Below are 10,927 nucleotides of genomic sequence, written 5' to 3' on the forward strand. Positions count from 1 at the left end.
CCAGGTACAAGGTAAAAAATTCCAAACTATCACTCACTGGAATCCTAATACTAAACCTAAGCCTAAGCCTAAGCCCAATCCAACACCAAACTGAACGCAAACCCGGCAAGCCTAAGCCATTACGGGAACCCTAACCGTAATCCACGTAACCCTATCCCTAAACTTAATGGCAACCACAACAAAAACACTAACTCTAAATCTAACCCAACCCGAACCCTAACCCCAACACTACATAAAACTGTAAACCTAACACAATCCTAACGAGAAAAATAACAATAAACCAGAATATTAATCCTAATCCCTAATACTTAAACTAATCCCCCAAAATCTAACAATAAACACAAACCCAACCACAAAACCATCACTAACCGAAACCAGTCCCCAACTGAAAACTATCTCCTAAACCTTCTCTCAACATCAACCTCACCCTTACCCTAAACCAAAGCCTGTAACACTCACACTCACCCTCAAACTAGAACTCACACCTTCAACCTCACACTCACGCTAAAACCAACCACCTGACCATAACCCTACACTAATCTGCACCCAACGCTAAAGATAGACCCATCCACAATGCCAACCCGAACCCTAACCCCTACCTCTAATCCTATACTTAACGCACACAAATCCTAACCCAAAACATAGGCTTAGCCCATAACCCTAACACTGACCGTAACGCTCTAACCCTCACCCTCACCCTAACGCTAAACCCTAACCCTAACCCCAACCCCAAACTCAACCCCAACCCTAACCCTAACCCAACCCTAAGCCTAACCATAACCCTGACCCTACCCCTAACCCTATCTTGACTACACTCTACTGCTTGTGGAGTGGTTACCAATGCATTCCACATGCCATCACTCTGCCAGCTATGTAGCAGTTCTCTGAGGACTGGTCAGCCAATAGTGCTCTTGCCCTGGTCCTGCATGTCACCTGGTGGATGATTTTAGGATTGCTATGTGTCGAAACATGCTTGCTTCATGGAACAGTCACACAGAGGTCTGGCGAGTATTGCTAAGCATGCAACAAGACTGCTCTCATTGCAGCTTATAGGCAGGGCTCCCTTGAGGACCATTTGGACACACAGTCAGCACATCCTTGCCCCTGCCTGCTCCTACTGAACAAAGGAGCAGTATCTAGGACCTGAATAACAAGGCCCTTCCCCTAGAAATCAAATACCAGAAGGTTTGAGCCACAATTAAAGACACTGAGAGCCTAAATTCAATGTTAGCTGCCTCCCAAAGAATGACTAGGACCCCTTAACAGCTGGGACAGTCTTCACTCATACCTTTCTGCAGGTCACAAACTTTGGGAACTAGTTAGCTGCACAGTGACCCAGCCCTCATGGCTGTCTCCTAAAGGGATATGATTACAGAATATTTTGCAAAGCAGTGAGACTGTCCTCAAGCTGGCAGAGAAGCAGCAGGCTTGAGAAGGCCAGTCAGACACACCACAAGCCCATGCAGACCAGAATTTAGTACAGTGCAACATTTCAGACTGTTTAGGCATTCAGGGATCAGCAACTCAATGAAGCAAGCATACAGAGGACTGGAGAGTCATTGTACAATATGCAGTGAGACTGAACTTGCTGCAGCCATGAGCCAATGCCACTATGTGAATTGGTGAGCCATGCACTGAGAATACTCTCTCCCCAGGATCAAACAGGTGAAACATTGGGTTCTATGTAGAATTACAGACATATCAGAATCGTAACGAATTGAAGGAGGAAAAACAAGAGGAGTTCTGAGTCACAGTGTGAAACTGGGAGGCCCCTGGACTTCAAGCACTGGACAGTTGAGGTACATTTTGCAACTAAGTGAAATGCGCTCATACAACTGGCATGCACTGAAATAATGAGTACCTTTTCGATGCATTGTGAGAACCACCTGGAGGCATCGTCCTTCCAGTGAAACTTTGAGCTGCAGACTAGCACAAAGTCATTTCGCTCAAATCCCAGGCTACATGAAGCCGAATCTTTAGGAACAAATATACATGCAGAGTGTTCATGCTCTCCACAGCATGCATACAGCTGTCTGAAAAGGAATGGTTATCGAGTCAGTGAGAAAACCTCACTTGGGAGAGAACCCTGTTGAAAAATGAGCAGGGCATTGCCATGCATTGATACCACCAGAAACAGAGTTTGCAAAAGGCCCCCAAGTGAACAATGGATTGCCAAGCTCTCAGCCTGCATTCTGACTATTCACCTCCTGCAAAAGGCCTAGCATGGATTAGCAGCACAGAGAGCCCTCAGTCATAGTATTTTACATGAAGCCCAACATCCTCCATTTAGCCAGCTGAAGGATGATCACCAGATCATTAAGGGTTGCCTGCAGCAGACCATTTAGGTTCAATCGGTCTCTCAGTGTGTTTAAACTAATCCAAACCTGATGTCAACCATGCAAAAAGGAATGGATCACGAGTCAGTCAGCACGCCATCACTTCAGAGTAAAAGCTGTTTAGAAATGAGCGTGGCCTAGTCATGAAGTCAGCCCGAGTTGCCAAAGATAGCAGATAGTACAATCAAATGCTGTGGAGAGAGATGCAGTGAGCCTGCATTCCAACGGCTTTGTCTCAGACAGACTACTGAGGCACTTTCAGCAGCACAGAGATACCTCACTCCAACTGTGCGGCATTTGCCTGAACTTCAGTGCATCATTAGGCCCATGCTGAAACTGCCCTGCCTAGTTTGACTCCAGCGCACTGCTTATGGACTTTTCAGCAATGCAGTCCACATGTCCTCACACTACCAGCTATGCAGCAGTCCATTCAGGACTGGCCAGTCCACAGTGCTCTGGCCCTGGTCCTGCGAGCCACATGTTGGACACTTTAAGGATCCTTAGGCATGCAAACATGCTTGCATCATGGTGCAGTCAGGCATAGAGAGGTCTGGCGAGTAGAGGGAAGCACACAGCAAGTCTTTGCTTGGTGCAGCTTGTAAGCAAGGTTCCCATCAGAACCATTTGGCCACACAGTGAGCACACTCTTGTCGCTGCCTGCCCCTTGTGAGCAAAGGATCAGAGTCGAGAACCTGAATAAGAAGGCCCTTCCCCCAGATATCCAATGGCAGAAGGTTTGAGCGACCAGTGAAGGTGCAAGGAGCATGCATTCAAACTTTGCTGCCGCTTACAGAACAACTAGGTACCCTTCACAGCTGGGAGAGCCATCATGTATACCTTTCTACATATCCCAAACTTTGGTGACTAGTCAACTGCACAGGGAGCTAGCCCTCACTTGCTGTCTCCTCCAGGGATATGTTTATGGAATCTTTAGCTGTGCAGTGAGACTATGCTCAACCCGACAGGAAAGCAGCATGCTTCAGAAGGCCAGTGAGAGAGACCACAAGCTCACGCAGACCTGACTTTCATAGAGTGAAACATTTAGGACATTTTAGGCATTCAGGGAACACGCACAACGAGAAATGATCATACAGAGGTCTGGAGAGTCATTGGACAACATTCAGTGAGCCAGAAGCTGCTCGCAGCCATGAGCCAGGGCCACGACGTGAATGGATAAGCCATGCAGTGAGCCTGCCCTCCTCCTGGAATTAAACAGGTGAATGCCTTGTGTTCAACCTAGCATTGCAGACACGTTAGAGTAATAACGCATTGAAAGTGGGAGACACGTTAGAGTCATAAGGCACTGAAAGCTGCTAGACACAGTGCAAGCTGACCAGGCCCCTGGACTTCAAGCACTCCACAGGTGAGGTACTGCTTTCAACTAACAGACCTGCACTCATATGGTGCTCATGCATTGAAAACTTTCCTACCTGTTCGTCACATGGTAAGAACCCCGTGGCGTCGTCCTCCCTGCAGTGCAAAGTGGAGGTGCAGACGGGTGGGAAGTGAATTCACTGTCATCCCAGGCTCCAAACAGGAGACTGTTCAGGAACAGCTACTCACACAGAGTGCTCCTGCTCTCCAGAGCATGCATACAGCCACCTGAAAAGGAAGGGTTATGGAATCAGTGAGAAAACCTCCCATGGGAGAAATTCCCTTTGAAAAATGAGCACGGCATGGCCATGCATTGATACCACCAAAGACGCAACATTGCTCAAGGCCCCCAATGGAACAATGGATGGCCAAGCACTCAGCTTGCATTCCCACTAGCTGCCTCCCTCAAAGGCCTACCATGGATTGGCCACCCAGAGGGCCCTCACTCCTATCGTTGTGCATGAGGCACAACCGGCTCTGTCCAATCAGCCAAATGATGAGCACAAGATCATCCAGGCTTGCCTCTAGCAGGCCCTTTAGGTCCCCTGGGGCCCACAGTGTGCTCACACTCACCTCAGCCTGAGGCCAACCATCTGACAAGGAATGCTTCATGAGTCAGTCAGCCTGCCGTCACTTCAGCCTGCAACCTGTGGAGAAAGGAGCAGGGCCTAGCCCTGCAGCCATCTTGAATTGCCAAAGATGGCAGACAGCACACCCCAATACAGTGGAGAGCCATACAGTGAGCCTCCATTCCCATAGTTTTGACTCAGACAGACCACTGAGGCCCTTTCAATAGCCCACACAGAGCCCTCACTCCTACTGTGCGGCATTCACCTGATCTTCAGTGCATTTTTAGGCACATGCTGAAACTGCCCTGTCTAGCTTGCCTCAAGTGGAATGCTGATGGAGTGCTTAGCAATGCAGTCCACTTCTCCTCACACTGCCAGCTATGCATCAGTCCTCTGAGGGCTGGCCAGCCCACAGTGCTTTGGCCCTGGTCCTGTACACCACCTGGTGGACGCTTTCAGGATCGGTAGTCATGGAAACATGCTTGCCTCATGGAAGAGATAGTCATACAGAGGCCTGGTGAATCACAGAAAGCACGCAGCAATTCTGCCCTCAGTGCAGCTTCTAGGTATGGAACTCACGAGGACCATTTGGCCACAAAGTAAGCACACCCTTGTCCCTGTTGGCACCTCAGAACAAAGCTGCAGGGCCTAGTACATGAATAAGAAGTTCCTTCCACTAGACATCCAATGGCAGAAGGTTCAAATGGCCAATCAAGGTGCAGTGAGCCTGCATTCAATCTTCGCTGCCTCCCACAGAATAACAAGGACTCCTTCACAGCTGGGAGAGCCACCACTCATACCTTTCTGCATGTCCCAAAATTTAGGGACTAGTGAGCTGCACAGGGAGCTGGCCCTCCCTTGCTCTGTCCTCCAGGGATATGCTTATGGAATATTTTGCCCTGCAGTGATACAGTCCTCAAGCCAACAGGAAAGCAGCATGCCTGAGAAGGCCAGTCACACACACCATGGTGTTCACGCAGACCTGACTTTCGTACAGTGAAACATTTCAGACTGCTTTGGCATTCAGGGAACATGGATGTCACCAAATGATCATTCAGAGGTCTGCAGAGTCATTGCACAACAGGCAGAGAGACTGAAGATGCCTGGATGATAGGTCAGGGCCACGCTGTGAATCGGGAAGCCATGCTTTGAGCCTGTCCTCCTCCTGGAATCAAATAGGTGAAGCCTTGGTTTCAACCTAGCATTGCAGACACGTTAGCGTCATCACACATTGAAATCTGGAGAACCTTTTGGAGCTCCTAGACACTGTGTGTACCAGCCAGACCCCTGAACTTCAATCACTCCACAGGTGAGGTACAGTTTGCAACAAAGAGACCTGCACTCATACAGCGGGCATGCAGTGAAACCTTTCATACCTATTCGACGCATGATGAGAACACTGTGGCATCGTCCTGCTTGCAGTGCAACTTGGAGTTGCAGACTGGAGTGAAATGAGTTCACTCTCATCCCTGGTTCCACCCAGGAGACTGTGCAGGAACAGTTACTCATGCAGAGTGCTTCTGCTCTAAACAGCATGCAGACAGCCACCTGAATAGGAAGGGTTATCGAATCAGTTAGAAAACCTCCCTTGGGAGAGAACTCTGCTGAAAAATGAGCAGCGCATGACCATGCATCGATACCACCAGCAACACAGCATGCTCAAAGCCCCCAGTGGAACAATGGATGGCCAAGCTGTGAGCCTTTATTTCCACTGGCTACCTCACGCCAAAGGTCTAGCATGGATTGGCCACCCAGAGGGCTCTCACTCCTATCATTGTGCATGAAGCACAACTGGCTCCATCTAGCCAGCCAAATGATGAGCAGCATATCATCCAGGCTAGCCTCCCACAGGCGGTTCACTTCCCTGGGGCCCGCAGTGCGCTCACACTAACCTCAGCCTGAGGCCAACCATCTGACAAGGAATGCTTCATGAGTCAGCCAGCCTGCTGTCACTTCAAACTACAATCTGTGGAGAACGGAGCAGGGCCTAGCCATGCAGTCAGCCCGAGTTGCCAAAGATAGCAGATAGTACACCCAAATACAGTGGAGAGCCATGCAGGGAGCCTGCATTCCCAACATTTTGATTCAGACAGACCACTGAGTCCCTTTCAACAGCACAGAGATCCCTCACTCCAACTGTGCAGCATTCACCTGATCTTCAGCGCATCTTTAGCCCCATGCTGAAACTGCCCTGCCTAGGTAGATTCCAGAGGACTGCTTTTGGACTGCTTAGCAATGCAGTCCACATGTGCTCACACTGCCAGCTCTGCAGCACTCCTCTCAGGACTGGCCAGCCCACAGTGGTCTGGCCCTGGTCCTACGAGCCACCTGGTGGATGCTTTAAGGATCCTTAGGCATGCAAACATGTTTGTGTCACAGTACAGTCAGTCATACAGAGGTCTGCTGAGTAGCGGTAAGCATGCAGCAAGTCTGCCCTTGGTGCATCTTGTAGGCAGGGCTCCCATGAGAACCATTTGGCCACACAGTGAGCACATTCTTATCCCTGCCTGCCCCTCGTGAACAAAGGCGCAGAGTCTAGGACCTGAATAAGAAGGCCCTTCCCCTAGACATCCAATGGCAGAAGGTTAGAGCAGCCAATGAAGGCACAGTTAGCCTGCCTTCCAACTTCGCTGCCAACTAGAGAACAACTAGGACCCCTTCACAGCTGGAAGAGCCATCACTCATATGAGCACATTCTTATCCCTGCCTGCCCCTCGTGAACAAAGGCGCAGAGTCTAGGACCTGAATAAGAAGGCCCTTCCCCTAGACATCCAATGGCAGAAGGTTAGAGCAGCCAATGAAGGCACAGTTAGCCTGCCTTCCAACTTCGCTGCCAACTAGAGAACAACTAGGACCCCTTCACAGCTGGAAGAGCCATCACTCATACCTTTCTGCATATCCCCCACTTTGGGTACTAGTCAGCTGCACAGGGAGCCAGCCCTTACTTGCTGTCTCATCCAGGGATATGCTTATGGAATATTTGGCCATGCAGTGAGACTGTCCTCAAACTGACAGGAAAGCAGCATGCTTGATAAGGCCAGTCAGACACACCATGAGCTCACGCAGACCTGACTTTCATGCAGTGGAACATTTTGAACTGTTTTGGCATTCAGAGAACCCACACACTGCGAATCGATCATACAGAGGTCTGGAGAGTAATTGTACAACAGGCACTTAGCCTGAAGCTGACTGCAGCCATGAGCCAGGGCCACTCTGTGAATGGTTAAGCCATGCATTGAGCCTGTCCTCCTCCTGGAATCAAAAGATGAAGCCTTGGGTTCGACCTAGCATTGCAGACAGATTACAGTCATAATGCATTGAAAGCGGGAGAAACTTTAGGAGCTCCTAGACACAGGGTGAGAAGGCCAGACACTTGGACTTCTATCACAACACAGGTGAGGTACTGTTTTCAACTAAGAGACCTGCACTAATATGGTGGTCATGCAGTGAAACCTTTCCTACCTGTTCAATGCATGGTGAGAACCCTGATATGTCATCCTCCTTGCAGTGCAACTCGGAGTTGCAGACTGGAGTGAAGTGAGTTCACTCTCATCCCAGGCTCCGACCAGAAGAATGTCTAGGAACCATTACTCACACACAGTGCTCCTGCTCTCCAGAGCAGGCATAGAGCCACCTGAAAAGAAAGGGTTATGGAATCAGTGAAAAAACCTCCCATGGGAGAAATTCCCATTGAAAAATGAGCAGGGCTTGGCCATGCATTGACATCACCAGCAACGCAGCATGCTCAGGGCCCCAAATGGAACAATGGATGGCCAAGCACTCAGCCTTCATTCCCCCTAGTTGCCTCCCTCAAAGGCGTACCATGGATTGCTGCCCAGAGGGCCCTCGCTCCTATCATTGTACATGAAGTACAACCGGCTCCATCCACCCAGCCAAATGACGAGCACAAGATCATCATGGCTTGCCATCTCCAGGCCCTTTAGGTTCCCTGGGGACTGCAGTGTGTGCACACTAACCCCAGCCTGATGCCAAGCATTGGACAAGCAATGCTTCATGAATCAGTCAGCCTGCCGTCCCTTCAGATTATAACTGGTGGGGAAATAAGCAGGGCCTAGCTATGCAGTCCACCAAACTTGCCACAGATAGCAAATAGCACACCAAGATCCAGGAGAGAATCTTGGAGTGAGCCTGAATACTTCCTCTTTTGACTCGCATAGAACACTGAGAACCTGTGAAGAGCACTGTGGGCCCTCACTGCTACTCTGCAGCATTTGCCTGATCCTCAATCCCTCTTTAGGTGTAGGCTGAACCAGCCCTGCCTGGTTTGACTTAAGTAGACTGCCCCAGGTGTGCATAGCAATGCCGTCCAAATATCACCCCTCTGCCAGCTATGCAGGAAGCAGTCTTCTGAGGACATGTAGGCCAACTGTGCTCTTGCCCTCATCCTAGGCACCAATTTGTGGATGTTTTAAGGATCGTTGGCATGGAAATACGCTGGCCTCAAGGACAAGTCACACGGAGGTCGGTGGAGTAGTGGTCAGCATGCAGCAAGTCTATCCCCTACATGAAGCTGCTGCTCATGGCTACCATGAGGACCAATGGGATAAACACTAAACGCACCCTCATCCCTACCTGACCCTGGTAAACACAGGGCCAGGGCCTAAGAAGTAAATAAGAAGGCCCTTGGCCTAGACATCTAATGACAGAAGGTTGGAGTGGCCAATCAAGCCACAGTGAGCCTGCATCCCATCTTAGCTGCCTCACAAAGAATGAATAGAACCCCTTAACAGCTGCGAGAGTCATGACTCATAACTTTCTGCATGTCATAAACTTTGGGCACTACTTAGCTTGCAAGTGAGACAACCCTCATGGCTGTGTGTTCCATGGATATAGTGATGGTCTATTGCCCACAGCAGGGAGACTGTCCTCAAGCCAGAGGAAAAGCATCCTTCTTGAGAAGGCCAGTCAGACACAGCCCAAGTTCACACAGGTGTGAATTACATACATAAAAATTCCCAACTAGTTCTGCATTCAGGGCACACCCATGCCCAGAAACAATACTGCAGAGGTCTGGAGAGTCATGGAATAATACACACTGAGCCGGAAATTGGCACAGCCATGAGCCAGGGCCATGAAGGAAATTGGAGAGCCTTGCATTGAACCTCCCCTCCTCCCTGAATCAAAGATTTGAAGCATTGGGTTCTACCTAGTATGGCCGACATGTCCCACTCCTAACGAAATGCAGGCCTGAGCAACTTGAGGAGCTCCTCGTCACAGTGTGAAAGTGCCAGGCCCCTGGATTTCGAGCACAGGACAGTTGAGGTACATTTTGCCTCTACGAAACCTGCACTCACTGGCTGGCATCGAATGTAACATTCAGTTCCTCTTGGACGCATTGTGAGAACCACCTGGCGTCGTTCTCCTTGCAGAGCCAAGTTGAGCTGCTGGCTAGCATGATGTGAGGTCACGGTCAGGCTATGCTCCATCGGGGAGAATCTGTACTAACAATGGTCAGGACGGGCACTCCTGCTCTCCACAGCGTGCATACATCCCTCTGAAAAGGAACGGCTACAGAATCAGAGAGAAAACATCGCTCGGGACAGAACCCAGGTGAAAAGTGAGCAGGGCATTGCCATTCCTTGAGATCCCCAGGGACTCAGTAGGCAAAGGGCCTCCAGGTGACCCACAGCCCTCTGATATCTCAGTCTGCCTTCACCCTCCCTGCCTCCCTCAAAAGCCCTAGCATGGTTGTGGAGCTCATGGGGCCCTTGCTCAAACCATTGTGCGTGAATTACTACACTCTCTAGCCAGCCAGCTAAGAGATGAGCTGCTGGACATGCCTCCTACCGACCTTTTTGGTTTCACTGATGCTGCCATGGGCTCAAAAGCACCCCACCTGAGGCCATCCACCCAAAATGGAATGGTTCATGAGTTCATCAGCCTGCCGTCCCTTCAGATTACAACTGGTGGGGAAATGAGCAGGGCCTAGCCATGCAGTCCTCCCACCTTGCCACAGATAGCAAATAGCACACCGAGGTCCATGAGAGAGTCTTGGAGTGAGCCTGAATCCCCCCTATTTTGACTCGCATAGAACACTGAGAACCTGTGAAGAGCACTGTGAGCCCTCACTCCTTCTGTGCAGCATTCGCCTGACCTTCAGTCCATCTTTAGGCCCAGACTGAACCTGCTCTGCCTAGTTTGACTTAAGTAGAGTGCTCCAGCTGTGGTTAGCAATGCCGTCCAAATGTCATCCCTCTGCCAGCTATGCAGTAAGCAGTCTTTTGAGGACTTGTAGGCCAAGTGTGTTGTTGCCCTGGTCCTAGGCACTACCTTGTGGATGTTTTAAGTGTTTTTGTCATGGAAAAACGCAGTCCTCAAGGACAAGTCACACAGAGGTCTGTCGCATAGTGGTCACCACACAATAAAACTGTACCCTCCATGTAGCTGCTGGTCAGGGCTACCATGAGCAGTAAGCAGTCTTTTGAGGACTTGTAGGCCAAGTGTGTTGTTGCCCTGGTCCTAGGCACTACCTTGTGGATGTTTTAAGTGTTTTTGTCATGGAAAAACGCAGTCCTCAAGGACAAGTCACACAGAGGTCTGTCGCATAGTGGTCACCACACAATAAAACTGTACCCTCCATGTAGCTGCTGGTCAGGGCTACCATGAGCATCACTGGGATACACACAG

The 10,927-nt window shown here is 50.0% G+C and overlaps 2 long non-coding RNA genes across 2 annotated transcripts in view; both read right to left on the bottom strand.

Annotated features, from left to right (window-relative positions):
* Positions 1–1,871: 1,871 nt before the first annotated feature.
* On the bottom strand, positions 1,872–7,842 carry LOC117284946. The gene is made up of 5 exons (XR_004515979.1): positions 7,742–7,842; positions 5,656–5,827; positions 4,284–5,444; positions 3,767–3,938; positions 1,872–2,033 (listed from the first exon to the last, which is right to left on the bottom strand). It is a non-coding gene; the product is annotated as an uncharacterized LOC117284946 (long non-coding RNA).
* A 1,844-nt stretch (positions 7,843–9,686) lies between these two features.
* Positions 9,687–10,927, bottom strand: part of LOC117284947 — a 4,246-nt gene continuing 3,005 nt past the window's right edge. Inside the window, exon 3 of the long non-coding RNA XR_004515980.1 lies at positions 9,687–9,794. This is a non-coding gene — a long non-coding RNA (uncharacterized LOC117284947). The remainder of the gene's footprint in view (positions 9,795–10,927) is intronic.

This window comes from Fukomys damarensis, unplaced genomic scaffold (genome assembly GCF_012274545.1).
Source record: "Fukomys damarensis isolate Sample0158 unplaced genomic scaffold, DMR_v1.0_HiC HiC_scaffold_25196, whole genome shotgun sequence".
NCBI lineage: Eukaryota > Metazoa > Chordata > Mammalia > Rodentia > Bathyergidae > Fukomys > Fukomys damarensis.